The sequence below is a fragment of the Bufo gargarizans genome, chromosome 2 (assembly GCF_014858855.1).
Source record: "Bufo gargarizans isolate SCDJY-AF-19 chromosome 2, ASM1485885v1, whole genome shotgun sequence".
Taxonomy (NCBI): Eukaryota; Metazoa; Chordata; class Amphibia; order Anura; family Bufonidae; genus Bufo; species Bufo gargarizans.
Window position 1 is genome coordinate 145662507 of NC_058081.1, and position 17067 is coordinate 145679573.

Consider the following 17067-nt stretch of genomic DNA (forward strand, 5'->3'; position numbering starts at 1 on the left):
ATCCCTCCTGAACCCAGCTTTTGACAGGGTCAGTGTTGTTTGCTTTACAGAGAAAATTGTTGAGATTTTCAAGAGATTCAGATTTTCAGCTGAATCCAGCACTATATCTTACATCTCCATTTTAATGTTGGAAATATGAAGAAAATGCGAATGTGTTACAGATCAATTCAGTAGCTGCTGTACGCCAGAAGCCATGTTACTCCATGTACGCCAGAAGCCAGCTCATTTAAATTAACTCTTTGCTGATCTACAGGCTTTGCATTTTAACCCCAGCCAAAGGGGTTGTCTCACTTCAGCAAGTGGCATTTATCATAGAGGAAGTTAATACAAGGCAGTTACTAATGTATTGTGATTGTACATATTTCCTCCTTTGCTGGCTGGATTCATCTTTCCATCAAATCATACACTGCTCGTTTCCATGGTTACAATCACCCTGCAATCCAGCAGCAGTGGTCACGCTTGCAAAGGAAAAACCGCTGCCCTGTTTGGTGGCTGCGGACGTGCACATAAGCTGGGTCTTTTTCCCATAATATGCAAACATGGCCACTGTTGCTGGATTGCAGGGAGTGATGGAAAAATGAATCCAGCCAGCAAAGAAGTCAGCATGGACAATCACAATACATTAGTAAGTGCCTTGTATTACCTTTCTCTACATGATAAATGCCATTCGCTAAATTGAGACGACCCAAAAGACCTACATGAATGTTACATGAAACCACTTCATGTCACCACATCCCATATATTGGATGGCAAATCTGCAGGGAGCATTAAAAGGGCTGTCTGGGTTCAGAGCTGAACCCGGACATACCCATCATTTCACCCAAGCAGCCCCCCTGATGTTAGCATAGGAACATCTCATGCTAGATTGCGCAGGGCAAGGTCTCTTTTGTTTACAATCACACACTGCCGGGTGGAAGCTTTCGCCCGTCAGTGTGTTCGGTGACATCACCGGCTCTAATGGGCATGCTTTAGCGCTGCCCTAGCCGTTTAGGCGCTAAAGCCCGCCCATCAGTGCCGGTGACGTCACCGGGCTTCCTGGCAGCCCCATGGAGAGCCCAATAAGTCACCGGAACTACAGAAAATGCCTTTGCCCTGAGCAATTTAGCGCAGGGCAAAGGAGAGCATCGGAGCATGAACTGCTCCGATGCTCAAGTCAGGGCAGCTGCCTGGGTGAAAATGGAGGGATGTCCGGGTTCAGCTCTGAACCCGGACAACCCCTTTAATTGACAATGACAAATAATGTCCTGACAATGCCACAATCTCTACGTGATAAATGCCACTTGCTGATGGGAGACAACCCCTTTAAATGAATGTTTTACCTACAGTATTTATCACTTACTGTAACACTCTCCTGACATGACTGTTTTAGTAACTACTTGCATTTCCCATATAACAACAATTCTGGAGCATCTATTCTTATGACTCTGCGTTGCGCCATTAATTTATTATTCCTTCTAGAAGTAAATGTATTGCCAGGATTCTTATATGAAGGTCCAGATGGGTGTTACCAGCAGTTGGGGTTGCCCCTGCACAGTTTGACAGTATTTAATTAGTACTGTTGATTAATTAAAAAAATTAATCAACAGATTTGTCTTCTGCAAATCACATGAGCTCTCTTCTGGCTCACCCTGCAATCCCTATCTCTGGTCTCCTGAACGATCTTTCATGTTGACATCGTTTGGATTCCGGTGTCAGCTTAAAACACAGTGAAGAGCAGAGAGAGGAAAAACAGAGTGAGCCATCAGAGAGCTCATATGATGAATTTCACTTTGAACGAGACTCAGCAGCCTGCAATGTATTAGAACACATACAGGCTGCAAAAGACAAATAGCTGAGAATTTTTTATCAAAACTCATTACAAAAATGATTTTATCACATAATAGATGTAATTTAGTGATGATGCAAAGTATCTACAGCCTTTAAATATGTATTAAACCATTCAATATTTGACCTTTATGCTTCGATTAGTTAGAGGCTCAAAGCCTGAGGCTGCACTACTGCTGGGTCCGGATGACAGTAGAACCCCTCTCTGATTTCCATCATTGGAGGCTTTTGGGGGGTTTACTATCAGTGTCAGTGTTCACAAATATACACACGTGTTGGCCACTATACAAGACTTGATGGATAGAGATATATGTGGATGATCTAAATCCTCAAGAAGTCTAAATTTCAGTACTCCCCCAGTCAGAAATCAGTAGGGGCTATGTTGGTAAGACCTATTAGCCTTGCTCAGCATAGCTGAGGGTAGCACTGAAAGTGTCAGTGTGCTGCCAACAAGCTTGTAAGGGAGGGCTCCGCTCTGGAACGATGCAGACAGTGGCATGCAGCAGTACTGCACACAGGTCAGCTTTAAATTCATATGGCTATTCTGGTCATTTGAAGTTATTCCCTATCCACAAGATAGGGAATAACTATTAGATTGTTGGGGTCCGTCCTACCACTTGAATCCCTACCGATCATGAGGACAGGGTTTCATACCCTGCAGGGCCTCGAAATTAACAGATCGATCACTGACGCCCCATGCATCTAGATAGCTGACTACAGCACTTGGCTATTTCCGACAGGTCCTATAGAGATGAATGGAGCTGTAGAACGCATGCTCAACCTGCTGCTCTGTTGATTTTAGGTGGCCCTGCAGGGTGCAGCTGCTTATTTATGTATAATTTATGTAATATTACATTATTAATTATACAGTATTGCATGACGCCCATTCAAGTGATGCATGATGTCCATATGTCAGTGTTCCACGTATGTGCACTGTACGTGTTCTCCACGGACAGCACAGGTCCCCATTCATTTTAATGTGTGTATTGTAGGAAGGAACAAGGGGCCATCATTGATGGTCGGTACATATCACCGAGGTTCCTGGCCTCGGTGAGGTAAGAGCTGTTTTTTTCCCCTGAAATGTCAGTATTGCAGATTGCAGTCTGACACTTCAGCTGTTTAGTATGGCTGTAAAGCTCATCCAGGACTGCTCTTACTGGGAGTAGCCAAAGTGCTGAGTGGGTGGCTACTCCCCACGTTCCAGGCTGGGTCTTGAGAGGCTTATAAAAAGCAGTCAGCGCTGTCAGGTGGGGTGGATCATCCTCCATCTCACAGTGAAGCTGTGGAGGCTCTGTGGTTTGGGATCTGAAGATGTGTGCCGTGCAAAAGGGCTGAGAGCCGCAGGCTGGAAAACAGGCCCCTAAGGCCTCTTTCACACGGGCGAGATTTTCTCGCGGGTGCAATGCGTGAGGTGAACGCATTGCACCCGCACTGAATCCGGACCTATTCATTTCTATGGGGCTGTGCACATGAGCAGTGATTTTCGCGCATCACTTGTGCGTTGCGTGAAAATCGCAGCATGCTCCTCTTTGTGCATTTTTCACGTAACGCAGGTTCCATAGAAATAAATGGGGTTGCAAGCAAGTGCGGAAGTTGTGCAATTTTCACGCACGGTTGCTAGATGACGATCGGGATGGGGACCCGATCATTATTATTTTCCCTTATAACCAATAAGGGAAAATAATAGAATTCTGAATACAGAATGCATAGTACAATAGGGCTGGGCTGTCTTTATCTGTGAGGAAAAGGACCTTTGATGACGTCACTACGCTCATCACAAGGTCCATCACATGATCCATCACCATGGTAATGGATCATGTGATGGACCATGTCATGCGCGCAGGAATGTCACCAAAGGTCCTTTTCCTCACAGATGAAGACAGAAGAGATGACGGCTGCGCGAACAAGTGGATTAAGGTGAGTTAAATTTAAACTTTTTAAATTTAACATTTTTTTTTTTTTTTTTAACATTTTTAACCCCTCCAGCCCTATTCTACTATGCATTTTGTATTCAGAATGCTATTATTTTCCCTTGTTATTAACCATGTTATAAGGGAAAATAATACAATCTACACAACCTTGAACCCAAACCTGAACTTCTGTGAAGAAGTTCGGGTCTGGGTACCACAGTTCGTTTTTTATCATGCGCGTGCAAAACACATTGCACCCGCGCGATAAAAACTGAACAACGGAACACAATCGCAGTCAAAATTGACTGCAATTGCGCAACTACTCACGCGGGTTTGCCCCAACACATCCGGACCCACTCGTGTGAAAGAGGCCTAAAGCCTGCTGGGGCCCGCTGATGAAAAACTGCTAACAGGGTGAATGTTTGTGTTCTGTGGACTTTCCATGGTGTGAACGAACACCAAGACTGAGAGCTGTTATATTGTTTTGCCTTCTGTGTGAATAAACCCTGAACTATTTAAGTTAAAGACTTTGTGATTGCCTCTATACTGCGTCCGCTAACCTGCCTACCAGAGCAAATCCCCACAGTATTCAGACTTCAGTGTTTTAGCACGGTCCGTGGGTCAGTATTTTTAGCACGGATGCATGCTCTATTTTGTCCATGTTCACCGATTCATCACACCCATTATAGGCTATGGGTCCGTGAAAACCACGACGGATGCAACACGGATGCCATCCATGTTTAAACCATGCTTCACGGATTATTAGGAAGAGATGCTTTGCAAATTATTTTTTAGCTGTGCAGTGTCAGTGAAACATGAATGACACATGGACAGCAAAAAGCGGACAGACGGACCCGACATGGATACATCACGGACATCTTCACTGAGGCATCACTGACATCCTTTTCACAGATTTAAAGGGGTTGTCCGGGTTCAGAGCCCCGGTACGTCGCCGGATATCCAGAAAATGCCTTTGCCCTGCGCGATTTAGCGCCGTGCAAAGGAGAGCATCAGAGCATGAACTGCTCCGATGCTCAAGTCAGGGGTGCTGCAGGGGTGAGACTGGAGGTTTGTCCAGGTTCAGCTCTGAACCCAGACAACCCCTTAAGGCCTCTTTCACACTACCGTTTTTTTTTTCCGTTTTGCGGTCCGTTTTTTGCGTTGCGTATACGGTCCGTATACGGAACCATTCATTTCAATGGTTCCGCAAAAAAACGGAATGTGTTCCGTATGCATTCCGTTTCCGTATTTCCGTTTTTCCGTTCCGTTGAAAAGATAGAACATGTCCTATATTTGGCCGCAAATCACAGTCCGTGGCTCCATTCAAGTCAATGGGTCCGCAAAAAAAACGGAACACATACGGAAATGCATCCGTATGTCTTCCGTATCCGTTCCGTTTTTTGCGGAACCATCAATTGAAAATGTTATGCCCAGCCCAATTTTTTCTATGTAATTACTGTATACTGTATATGCCATACGGAAAAACGGAACAACGGAACGGAAACGGAACCACAACGGAAGCAAAAAACGGAACAACGGATCCGTGAAAAACGGAACGCAAAACACTGAATTCAACATACTGTAGTGTGAAAGAGGCCTTAAGCATGAACACAAATGTGTCAATGAGGCTTAAGACAACACCTTAAACATAGCTTTGCAACTTCTCAGCTCTCATCAGTTTTGAACATTACCTAGAAAAGTCACCAGGCTTTTATTGGTCTCCACCTTTTTCAACACCTGGAGTATGAAACGGTAGTCTTAATCGCTTAATGACCTCCAACTGTATTTTGATGGCGGGCAGAGCAAGGCCTGCAGCTGGGGGAAGTGATGGCTGCCTTAGCTCTCCTGCGCTAAAAACCAGCTGTAACTAGCCTCGGTTCTTGCTTCACAGACTGGGTTGGAGGAAGCTCCAATCCTGGATGTTATTCCCAGTGATCCGATTGGAGACTGGAAAGAAACCCACAGTCAGCCCTGAGGATCTGTGAAGGACCCTAAGGCTGTCTGTTCTGTAAGCCTGCTTAATTGTCTCACTTCCGAAAGTGGCATTTATCATGTAACTTACCAATGTATTGTGATTGCCCATATTGCCTCCTTTGCTGGCTGGACTCATTTTGCTATCACATTATACACTGCTTATTTCCATGGTTACAGACCCCCCTGCAATCCATCAGCGGTTGCCGCGCTTGCACACTATAGTAAAAAGCATTGCCTTCTCTGGTGTCTGGGACCATGAGAGCACACATAGGCTAGTACTTTCTCCTATAGTGTGCAAGCACAGCCACCGCTGCTGGATTGCGGGGTGGTTGTAACCATGGAAATGAGCAGTGTATAATGTGATGGAAAAATTAATCCAGCCAGCAAAGGAAGCAATATGGATAATAACAATACATTAGTAAGTGCCTTGTATTAACTTCCTCTACATAATAAATGCTATTTGCTGAAGATCATATGAGTGCGGGACAATAGCCCCGCGGGCGGCCCGACGTGCACAGCATCATTGTAATCTATTATGCTGTGTACTCCCGTGTGCACGATTAATGCCGCTCTGGGACATATGGCCCGCTTATGGTTGTGTGCAAGAGGCCTAAGGCTACTTTCACACTGGCGTTTCTGGGTCCGCTTCCGAGATCCGTTTCAGGGCTCTCACAAGCAGCCCAAAACGGATCAGTTCAGCCCCAATGCATTCTGAATAGATAAGGATCCGTTCAGAATGCATCAGTTTGCCTCCGTTCAGCCTCCATTCCACTCTGGAGGCGGACACCAAAACGCTGCATAAGTCTGAAATAAAAAGTTATAAATAGTAATCCCATAATGGGATTACTATTTTTTATCAATAATTAATAATAAAAAATTGCAACCCCCAACAAATAAAATATTGCTATTATTTAGTTCAAAATATTGTACATTTTATTGTACACACATTAAATGAAAAATACACATAGTAGGTATCCACATAACTCTAATAACCTGCAGAATTTATTTAGTAGGTAATTTAGTGTCAAATATGAAAGAAACGCAAAAATCACTTTCTTCTATACTTGCACAACAAAAATAGTATATACATTAAACAGTAATTTATACAGTATTTACTCCTGAAAACACCAAAAAATAACATTTCTCTTGCATAAAACGATGTTTGAGATAGCCACATCAAGGGAAAAAAGTTACAGTACTTCACACAGCAGTGTTCTCAGTCAGGCAGCCTCTGGCACACACAGCTCACAGTACTTGAGGATGTCTGACTGCGCAGGCGCATGCCCAGTACATTGAGGGTTGAAACCTAAGATCATGATCACTTCTTGTAAGTCTGGGTACTGTGGGGATGTTGAGGTTAAAAAAAAAATGTTTGCAAATTTTTGCATTTTTTGTTGAACCCTGTACATCCGTTTGACAATGTGTGAACATAGCCTAATTTCTTTTTAATTAAAAAGCGTGTGGTGCTACATGACTACTTTTGTGACTAAAATAACGTAGCTTTTAATTGCAGTCAAGTCAACTACCATTGTATTTAACCATGCAGAACTGTACTTTTATAAAAGCTGTGGTTAAGTGGCTCTAACACCACAGGGCACTCTTTAGCACTTATTAAGGGCAGGATTAGTTCCAAGTTCCTGTCCCGTAAGGATTTTATAATTCTACATAAATTATAACAGGAAGGAAAGGCAGAAATCAATCTCTGCATTTAATTAACTGATAATTAATAACATCTTACTGACATCATCCTATTTCTTTTATTGTTTTCTGTGGAGAGATTTTCAATGAACAGCCTTTTTGCAAAATGACAGTAAGGCCTTAGTCACACAAACGTATTTCACATCCATGTGTTGCTCATTTTAACAACAGATAACACATGGATCCATACAAATCAAATGGAGCTATTCATACATCCATATTTTCCATTGACAGTGTGTCCGTTTTACCAGAAACTCACTGCATGCTTTATTCTGGTCCGTTTTTGTGGCTCAGGAGGAGAATGTCATCCACGTGCTATCCTTTTTTCATGCATCCATTGCTAATTGTTGCTAAAAATAAATAAATAGAGAAAGCAGTAAACTGTTCACATGCGAGCAAGAAAACTGGATGACAAACAGATGTAGAAAATGGACTCACAGATGACATAGGGATGCAAAATGGTCAGTATTTTTGGGCCATTGTAGACATTTTTCCTCTGTTTTTAACAGTACTTTTTTAACCTTTTGTCTGCATCCGGAAGCTAAAAGGAATTTTATGTCCAATTTATTTATTTATTTTTAATGTTTTTTTTTTTAATGTTTTTTTTTGTTGTAATTTTTCATCAATATTAATAAAAAATAATATACATCTCAAGATTACCAGTTCTATACAGGTATACATTTTCACGACAAGCAGAATTACAGTGACTACCGTAATTTTTGTCCGCATCCGATCCATTTTTTTGGCGAACCCCAAAAAAAGAAGTCATATCGAAGTAAAACATGCCTTTTTTTTGTGGCCAATGCGGAATGGATGCAGAATAACTACTGTAAGAAGATACCTGGAATCATCGTGGATGGAAGGTATGTGTCACCAAGGTTCCTGGTCTCGGTGAAGTAAGAGCCGGTATTTTATGTGTCAGCAGCAGCTATTGCTAATTGACACCTTGAGTTTTAGCATGGCTGTCATAGCTGATCCAGGACAGCTCTTATTGGGAGTAGTCAAAGTGCTGGGTGGGTGACTACTCCATATGTCCCAGGCCGGGTTTTTCCAGGCATAAAAAAACAGCCAGCACTGCCAGGTGTGGTGGTTTTACCTCCGTCTGACAGTGGAGCTCAGGAGTCTGTGTGTTGTGAACTGAGGGCTGTGCTGGGATGTGAGGTCTGAGCCGGGCTGGAGAACTCAGGCCCCTCTAATCGCGAACAGGCCGCCTATGGACTTGATGAGGCTGAACGGCTAACAGGGTGTGAATTAACACCCAGGAGAAAAGGTGACTTTTATTGTTTATGGACTTTCCTTGTGTGTGAAGAAACACCAAGCCACCTGTGTTTTGCGATACACCTTATCTGCATTTTGTTAGACACAAATGTGTGAATAAACACCGCTGTTTTATTCAAGAACTGTGTACTTTGCCTCTATACTGCATCCGCTAGACCTAACTACCAGAGCGAATCCCCACACTATGCATGCACAAAGGACAGAAAAATTGAATCACGGATCCACAAAATGCAGACTGTAAAACACACAGTCGTGTGCATGAGGCCTAACACAAAATCAACCATTCACATTAGGTGATATCACAGCGTATCTACTCCCTCCTGACCTCTGCACAGAGCATGCCTACAAAACTCTCCCATAGAAGTCAATGATGTCCTCTCCAGACTATTGTGTCTGTGGCTGCTCTTAAGAACAGAAAACCCAGACATATTTAGGCCCAGTGGCCAGTTTGAAAACTGAAAGTTTTTCACAATTTGTTTGAACATAGTACATAGAAAATTGTAAGACAAATTGCCAAAATGCAAAAAAAAAAATATATTTAACACAAAAAGTTGATTCAAACCATAGGTTATTTTCTGATGACACATCCCCTTTAATGGCTATAGTGCATTTTGAAATGCCCTACATAAATATAATTTTGAGTGACATTTTGTCTTGTTTGTTTTAGAGGTTGTTGTTTTTTTTTCCAAAATGCAGAACACACTAGCTATGGTTAAAAACAATATTCAAAACATATCAACAACAGAGGAAAAATTGCAGAAAAATGAAGGAAGACTAGAGGATAACTTGGCTGACAAATTGTTTGGAAGGATTCAAACTTTCTGGTCAATGCCAAGGACAAATTTATATTGTGGAAGCTCTGATTCAAGTTTCCAAATTCAAAACTAAAGTGCAGTGATCTGACATACTGTACATTGCTGAACCAGTTATCTGAGAAAGTGACTCATCGTGACTCATTGTGGCTTTTAACTTGTTCAGTACTACACATGGAACCAGTTCTAAAACTCTCATAAATCTGTTAAAGTCAAACAGTAAACAAATTTTAATTGCTGGATGTTAATAGGCAGCAATCAATGTTGGTGACAAGTAACAACCCCCCTGATTAAACTCCCGATGTATACATAGAAAGCGTATGTAGTCTTCTTTTAGTCAGACCTGTGGTGATAGTGTTCTTTTGAGATATTATTGGTCAATATACACATTCGAGTCACATTATTATAACCGCTTCTTAATTTCGATGTCAGCCATGCCATGGCTTGGTGGGTATATAAGGTGTGTGGCAGGCTGTCAGCACACATATCCCTTGTTGCTATCATGGAAAAAAGGGGCGATTTATCACAGTTGCAATAAGGCATGATAATTAGATTTTGGCCAAGGGTGGCGGTATTTCTAAAACTGTGCAGTTTGTCAAGTGTTCGTGTGCTGCTGTGGTGAAAATGTATAGTGAGTGGACAAATAAAGTACCACATGCCATTGAATTGAGAGGTGAACGTTGGCTACAACGTTGGCACAAGTTCAGACCAACATGCTATATGCAGCAGATCACCGACAAAATGAACTAGGGGGCTACCAGACATGTGTCTAAAACAACATTTCAGTGAACCCTATTGTGTATGGGCTTCTGAAGTAGACAGATGGTCACTATGCTTCTGCTAACGAAGTTGCATCAGCAGAAAAGGCTTTCGTTTTTGCGGCAGTATCGGAATTGGACCTCTGTTGATTGACAAATGGTTGCCGTGTCACATAAGTCAAGTTTTCTGTCCTATCGAAAGGATGGACTTTGGCGTGTCAGGTGAGAAACATTACAGAACAAACGTCCTGCAACGATTGCTGGAAAAACACAAACTTTTGGTGGCAGCGTTATGGGATGGGGAATGTTTTTGTGGCATTCTCTGCGCCCACTCATCCATGTTGAAGGCCTTCTCAACTGATTTGGGTATGAATCCATCCTTGCAGGTCACATACACCCATACATGCTGATTGTCTTTCCTAGGGTGGATGGGATCTTTCAGGAAGACAATGCGACAAGCCACATGGATAGACATGTCTAGACTTCTAAGTTTAACACCTAATTCAACCAACCTTGAACCCAAATGAGCATCTGTGGGATGCACTGCAGTCAGCATGGCTCCAGATGCTAGTTACAACCTACCAGGACCTTACTGTATCACTCTGGATAGCTAGTGGTCATAATAATGTGACTTAACTGAGTATGTCCATACACCTTTAATTTAAGAGGGAGTCAATGAAACTGTATAAGCATACACCTGCATATGTCTTGAGCAAGCTTTTGGTGGCACTTACCAAATGTGCATGTTGAACTTAATCCTCCCAAAAAGTGTGCTGAGCCTAATGTTGTCCTGAATTCAACTACATACAACAACAATTTTTGAATGCCATGTGTAATGTGTCACTAAACTTTGAAAAAACTTTTGATATGTCATAGTAACATACAACATCAAAGGTTTTGATCAGTAGGGGTCTGAGTGCTGAGGCCACCAACAATCACTAGAACGAGGAGAGAAAAGTGCTCAGTGATTCAGTCTCCTGCAGCGAGGACAGAGAGTGCTCTGTGTAGGTTGTATCAGCCTAAAAAGCTGTATCAGCCCTGCACGTGTTCGTTGAGCAGAAGATGGGCAAGTCCTTGGGCCTATGGTCAAAGACAATATATGTCATTCACAGGTGATGGCAATGCTGCCTCCATGTTTTAATCGTGGGATTTCTTTGCCAGTTTCCACCTCTGCCTCCTCATCCTCCACCTTGTCCTCACCCTCCCTTCACGGTTCACAGTGGTCCACCAGCATATCACCTATGCAAAGTGAGACATTGTCACACGGTTCTGCACTGTTAAGCATTGTCACATGGAGCCACACTGGGAAGGAACTGCTCTGTGTCATCAATAAAGAAAACAGTGACTGTCTCCTCTCCAACTGGAGATCGGAACCATGGTTACTGATAGCAGTAAGAACGTTCTGTCTGCGCTGCGTCAGGGAGGGCTGGCCCATGAGGCCTGCATGGTGCATGCCTTCAATCTCATTGTCACCCGGTTGCTGAAGTCTTCCACTGAACTGCAAGGGCTGTTAAAATGTCCAGGAAACTGTGTATTCTCTTCAGCCACTCTTACCGTGTAAAACACGCCCTCCTTGAGCTGCAAAATGCTCTTCCCCAACATCACCTGATATGCAATGTTTCCTCTAGTTGGAACTCTAGTTCGAACTCCACACTTCATATGTTAGATCACCTGTACAAGTAGAGGAAGAAGATCAAGGATTTCTTAATGCTGCAGACGGACAGGTCTACTCCCCAGTATAACTTCCATATTAGCCAGTGGCAGCTTATGTGTGAAACATGCCGTTTACTCAGGCTCTTTGGGAGACCACTTTATTTGTCAGTCGGCAGAACTACAGGATGAATGATATCATTCCACTCCTTCACATCCTGGAGGGGATGCTGACAAATCTGATTGGCGAGGGGACAGAAGACGTGGCACTTCCATTTCATGGCCACCTGAGCCCTGAAGGGGGTGAACTGGTGGAGGAGGACATAATCACCCAGAAATTTTATACGCAACGATGTGGTTTATCAGCCCAAGCAACAGGAGAGGGGCAGGAGGAGCATGAGGCGCTGGATGGCAACTACAAAGATGACGCAGATGACCCGGACAGACCGTGGCAGTATGCAGTGAAGATGGAGGCAGGGAGGCCCTCCAAGTCCCTTACACAAATGACTACTGGCTATGCACATTGTTAGACCCTCGCTACCAGTCAAAAATAGGGGCATTCTTTAGATCTTCGGAGAGGGATGCAAAAATGGACTACTACCTAGACATGCTGTGCAGTCAGTTGGTCGCAGCCTATGAGAACTATTGCCCATCCTCATAAAGGTCTTACCAGGGGGCCCTCTGCGCTCACACTCCACTTCCATGACTGGGGTGGGCAGGAGCACAACCAGTTCCATATGCAGCAACTTCAGTCTGAAGTCTATGATGAGCAGTTTTCTTCGTCCGCCTACTGAAGAAACCACCCATCAGCAGCAGGACATGCAGCAGAACCTCAACCAGCGGGTGGTGGCATGCTTGGAATGCATCCTGTCACCCATGATCCAAGACTACTGGGCATGCAAACTTGAAGAGTGGCTGCAACTGGCCGAGTTTTCTTTGGGCATGCTTTCCTGCCCAGCCAGTAGTGTCGCATCAGAGCGGGTGTTCAGTGCGGTGGGGGGGCATAGTTAACCCTAAGAGAACTCACCCTTCCTCCCTAAATGTTGAGAGACTAACTTCATAAAGATGAATCAGGCGTGGATCAACCAGGATGTCCAGACACTGGTGCCTGCTGCGACAGAATAGATAATTCTGCCAGTAATGATCATACTGTAGTGTACTGCCATGGCTGAATATTCTGCAAAATGGGCCGTTGCTTTTGGCCACGTGCTGCTGCCACTATTATGATGCTGCCACCTGCCTGCTGCCTCTACTGCCATTCCTACAATAGGGCTTCTTGGTTTACCGATATGTACATGTTACATTTTTAAAAGGATATGCATACTACTGGTCATTGCTATCACATTGTTGTTTTTGGGTTCTGCTACTACTGTGATCTGCCACCATCTTGTGCTGTATGCCACTGCTTCTGCCCCCCTCCCCACTCTATCATGGGGCGACTTTTGTCAATGTTACTGGCACTGCTTTAGGTCCCCATCCCCACTCTGTTATGGGGTCACTATTGTCCCTGTTTGTCCATGTTGACATCACCGTTTTTTTTTTCTGTTCTTATGCCGTCAGAAGAAAAGAAAATTTTAAAAAAGGATACTGTATTTTGAGCATCTGTAAAGCCTTTTTTCAAAACGTCAGTATTTGGTCAGTATTTTGCATCAGTATTTGTAAGCCAAAAGCAAGAGTGGGTCCAAAACAAAGAAAAGATGCAAATATTTACATTATATTTTATCTCGGTTTAGGACCCACTCCTAATTTGTGGCTTAGAAATACTGCCACTCCTGGTTTTGGCTTACAATTACCGACAGTGATGTGAACACAGCTCTACTGCCACTGCTGCTGCCCCACTCTGTCATGGGGCCACTACTGTCACTTACTGCCACTGCTGCCACCCTCCCCACTCTGTCATGGGGCATTATTGTCTCTGTTACTGCCACTGCTGTTGCCAGGGGTGTAACTACCATAGCGGCAGACCGTGCGAATGCCATGGAGCCTAGGGCAAGAGGGGGCCCATGGGAAGATGGGGCCCAGTGTTAGTTGGGATTATCTCCTCTTCTACTGGAGGTGAAAACTTGGTCAGTACTCTACCCTCTAAATAAAGGAACAACTAATAAAGATTATTATTACTATTATAATACTTATCTAATGCATTGCCGTTCTCAGCTCAGTATCATTCACCAAGATTTACAAAATTAAAGATAAATTCTGGAAACAAGTGAATACAAACATAAAGTGATTATATGATATAGCAAACGAATTCTCAAATGCATTATCGGGCTTTCAGAGTTAATTAAGCAGAGTTCCTTATTTGAGACATCCCATTATTTAGCCAGGGCAGAGACTGGCTACAAAAAATAAATTTCTCTGGAGGACATGGCCTAGCCATAAATTTCACAGACTACCAAGTTTAATGTGCATCATGTTATGCTTCATTTTTCCTGTACGGTACATGCCACTAGTTCCCTATGCAAGGTACAGAAGATTGCTGCAGGCTTCAGTCCCTAGTTTTGAGGGACCCTTTAACTGTGGAAGGAATTAAAGAGATTCTCCCAGTTATTTAGCCAACTGCTAGGAATTGTGATAAAATAGCACAGGACCATATACTTGTAATGCCCCAGAGTGGCTTTACCACCTTTGCACCTTGCTACTGTCTCCTACGGTTAACCATGTGTCATCCTGTGTATTAATTTCTAGGTCTTGCAAAGTGTGTATTCATATTTCTTGCTATGTAACTGTTCAAATGTAATGTGCCTGGTTCACCAGCAGATGGCGGCAACAATGACAGGGCCATTATACCTAGAATGGAACCTTCTTTATATTCGAGCTCGCTCTAGGGAGGAGTTTAGTCTAGTTAGGAGTCAGTCTAGCTTACTTCCTGCCAAAGGAGGGTGTGCAGCAGGAGCCTGTCCCTCCTGGATGAGCCTTGCCTAGGACAGCTAGAGCACCTTCAGCTCAGCTGCATCTGGAGGTCACAGTATAGAGCCTCAGAAACCAGGAAACCAGATTACCCAGCAAAGTACAGCCTACAGCTAAAGCTAAATTCTACAGTTATCCTGTTAGCACAGCAGAGCTACATAGCAACAGACGTAGCAGAGAGGAGGTTGCCTGCCACAGTTAATGCCAAAGCCTGCTGGGAACCAAGACAAAGCCTGAAACTGTTGGAGAAACGTTTATTGTTTCCAACTTTATCACAAGGTCTGGACTCAATTTATTTAATTATCCCCTTCATCAACAAACCCCCTTTTCATTGCTGCGGAGCCAAACGCCTAGGGTCCAGCATATACAAGTAGGAGCACAGTGACACGTGCACCAACATTAAGGGACATTTAGGCCACCCTACACCACTCTGGCATTTCTACACCTGGGTATCATCCACAGTATCACTAGAAGGGGCACTGTGCCCTTGTTGCTTCACTGCAACTGGTGTCACGAAAACAAGTACTTTTTCCTCTTAAAGGGCCCTGGGGGAGGTCCCCGCTGCATACTCACCAATATAATTACCACTTGACCAGTAATCAGACTGAAAGTTGATTTTCTATACATCATAGTTATGTGATGAATATTTACCTTGGCCTTGTGATCTAGTTGATAGCTAGGTAGACTTTCTTTATAGCATTTTACTAGTAGCAAATTATTCCATTTGTGCTTTTTTTCTGTTTCCTAATACAGGGAAACCCTGAAAGAAATAATAGATCGGCTCCGATCTGTACCTTCTTCTGCTTCCTCTGAAGCAGATTAAAAGGTGAGTTTACAGGTTTCACATTACTATTCATTATTTTTTTTATTCATTCTCCGTTTAGAAGTAGGAGCAGAGCAAAGCAACAGAGTTAGGGTACTCAGGGGGCTTGGGCCTGCCCTCGGTGCACCCAACTGGTCATTTGCATATTGTAATAAAAGTCTATTTCTGGGCATTGGAGCACTGGAGGACAGAGTAAAAGATATTCTTACATTATGTTCACCAAGCCCAACCAGACGTTGTGATTGCCTTCATACTGAATTTCTTGGTGACAGAAGCCCTCCATACACAGTAGTGCTTAGACATGAGGCGCAGCAAGCGTCGACTTCAGCCTCCACTGTAATTCTATAGAAAAAGTCAACATGAATGATTCTGATTAAATACAGGAAAATACAGTACCTCAACATAGCTATTGAAAATAAGAATGCAGATGCCTGATTTACTGCAGCACAAGATCCCCTTACATGTGCAGTAGATTTGGCACCAGTTCATAAAAGTATAATGTAGAGCTGGAAGGAGATCAGACGCAGCAATCGCACTTAATGAAGGTAGTCAAATATATTAGTGATCGGAAAGGCTGTTCAAATTGAGTTTGTTAAGATTTCAAAAAAGCTGCAAAAATGGGTCTAGACTACTTCCATCTATGGTTCTATGTCTTTCATTTGCAGTGTACATATATGTCATACGTCATCATGAATATACAGCAGTCATGGCTATGTAAATTCTTTACAGATGATAACCTGTAAAAGGGGAGATCCTGTTCCAGCAAACTGAATAGTGCCATTCATTTTATACAATTTTATATCCTTCATTAGCTTCAAATTTTGATTTAGGGTATGTTCACACTTAGCAGATTCACTGCAGAAATCCTTTCCATCTATCTGAATGGGGGTTTTTCTGCAACATGTGCATGGATTTCTGCTGTGTGTAAATCTTCCCTTTTCATAGGGGTGGGGGGAATTTTCATATGCAGTGGGTTTTTTTTGTGTCTTTATGTGTTAATGGGGCTAATTTGGTCGACGTGCAATGTGGACGTGCCATGTGGTTTACGTCAGTATCATTAAAAGTAGGCCTGGCGTGGAGTTACACATTTTTGAGAGTTGTGACATCGGCGAGAATGTTACCAAAGATAAATGTGATCTAATCTACACATTTTGCATTAAAGGAGTTGTCCTGCCATTTCTACTGATGACCTAGTCTCAGGATAGATCGTCAGTGTCTGATTGGTGGAGGTCTGACACCCAGCTGTTTGAAAAGAAGGCGGCGCTACATGCGAGCGCTGCCTCCTCTTCGCTGCACTATGCGTCGTCTCCTATGGAGCGGTGGCGGAGTGGAATTACAAGTACTTGGTCCATTCAAGTGAGTGCAGTGAATACTTGTTATTACACTACACAGTTGTAACTTCCGAGACGACGGGCAGTGTAATGAACAGGAAG

The 17067-nt window shown here is 43.3% G+C and overlaps 1 protein-coding gene across 2 annotated transcripts in view; it reads left to right on the plus strand.

Annotated features, from left to right (window-relative positions):
- The window catches only part of IL16 (interleukin 16), a 127194-nt gene that overhangs the window by 37146 nt on the left and 72981 nt on the right, over window positions 1-17067 (plus strand). Inside the window, exon 2 of one of the 2 annotated variants that reach the window (XM_044279566.1) lies at window positions 15565-15637. The exons of the other annotated variant lie outside the window; for it this stretch is intronic. The gene's annotated coding sequence lies outside the window, so the exon portion shown is untranslated. The remainder of the gene's footprint in view (window positions 1-15564; window positions 15638-17067) is intronic. 2 annotated transcript variants of the gene reach the window in all.